At 45.4% G+C, this 1,796-nt stretch overlaps 1 pseudogene; it reads right to left on the reverse strand.

The window, feature by feature from the left end:
* Positions 1-599: 599 nt before the first annotated feature.
* LOC102745931 (tubulin alpha-1 chain-like) lies at positions 600-1,587 on the reverse strand (annotated as a pseudogene).
* Positions 1,588-1,796: the final 209 nt, after the last annotated feature.

Raw genomic sequence — 1,796 nt, forward strand, 5'->3', positions numbered from 1 at the left:
TTCAGAGGTACAGATCTGTGATTCAACAGTCTTACACAATTCACAGCACTCAGCATAGCACATTCCTAATGTCTATCACCCAGCCACCCCATCCCTCCCACCTCCCCACCACTCCAGCAACCCTCAGTTTGTTTCCTGAGATTAAGAATTCCTCATATCAGTGAGGTCATATGATACATGTTTTTCTCTGATCGACTTTCAAATGGGGTTGACTTTAAGGAAAACTTTCATCAGACATGCCATTGAGAGATTATGCCAGTTTCCATAGAAGGTTTTGAGCACATTTGTGTATTTTTGGTTGAAGATGAGTTTTTTATATACAAAAAGTATATTTATGTATATATGTGTAATATATACATAATTATAATTATATAATTATATATCATAATTTTTATACACACAATCTTTCCTCATTTTAGTATGACCATCCCAGTGTTCCATTGAGAATTTTCTCCTCCCATGTTCTATTTGGCACTAGAAGGCTTGACAATGTCAGAGGGTAAGCATATATATATATGTGTGTGTGTGTGTGTGTATAGTCTTAATGTTGTTTTTTAGTGACTTCCTAAGGATATTTCCTGCTGCAATATTGTATTGCTCTATGCATTCTGATGTGTTTCATCCAGCCAGGCCTCCACGATGGCTGTGGTATTGCTTACATGCAGACTGCCCATTGCACCTTGGCCAGGTCTCCCCCAGGCACCACTGTGGGGGCTGGCACTTAATGCCAACCTTGAAACCTGGGGGACACCAGTCCACAAACTGGATGGCGCGCTTGGTCTTGAGAGTGACAATGGCGACATTCACATCCTTGGGCACCACTTCTTCGTGGTAGAGCTTGCAGCAGGCCATGTATTTGCCGTGGTGAGGGTCACACTTGACCATCTGTTTGGAGGGTTCAAAGCAGGCGTTGGTGATCTCTCCACTGATAGCTGCTCATGGTAGGCCTTCTCCGCTGAGACGATGGGTCAAGTAAGTCACCAGGGGGACTTTGATGCGGGTGTAGGGCACCAGGTTGGTCTGGAATTCTGTGAGGTCCACGTTGAGGGCCCTGTCGAAGCGCAGGAAGGCAGTGATGGAGGACACGATCTGGCCAATGAGCCAGTTGAGGTTGGTGTAGGTGGGGCGCTCGATGTCCAGGTTGCGGTGGCAGATCATAGATGGCCTCGTTGTCCACCATGAAGGCACAATCCGAGTGCTCCAGGGTGGTATGGGTGGTCAGGATGGAGTTGTAGGGTTCCACAACTGCTGTGGATACTTGGGGGGCAGGTTAGATGGCGAATTCCAACTTGGACTTCTTGCCATAGTCAACAGAAAGCTGCTCTGTCAACAGGGAGGTGTAGCCTTAGAGCCATTGCCACCCCCAAAGCTATGGAAGATCAGGAAACCCTGAAGCCTGGTGCACTGGTCTGTCAGTTTTCAGATGCGCTCCAGCACAAGATTGATGATCTCCTTCCGCACCATGTAGTGGCCTCGGGCATAGCTGTTGGCAGCATCTTCCTTGCCAGATATCAGTAGTATATTAAAATATATATTATATATTGACAATATAGATATCGTCCTGGAGAGAGATATATATATCTCCATATATGCATGTATGTATGTAGTGTGTGTGTGTATGTGCGTGTATGTGTGTGTGTATGTGTGTGTATGTGTGTATATGTGTGTGTATGTGTGCGTGTATGTGTGTATGTGTGTGTATGTGTGTGTGTGTATATGTGTGTGTATGTGTGCGTGTATGTGTGTATGTGTGTGTGTATGTGTGTGTATGTGTGTATATGTGTGTGTATGTGTGC

This window comes from Leptonychotes weddellii, unplaced genomic scaffold, assembly GCF_054177405.1.
Source record: "Leptonychotes weddellii isolate Sample4059 unplaced genomic scaffold, ASM5417740v2 HiC_scaffold_16535, whole genome shotgun sequence".
In the NCBI taxonomy this organism is placed as follows: domain Eukaryota; kingdom Metazoa; phylum Chordata; class Mammalia; order Carnivora; family Phocidae; genus Leptonychotes; species Leptonychotes weddellii.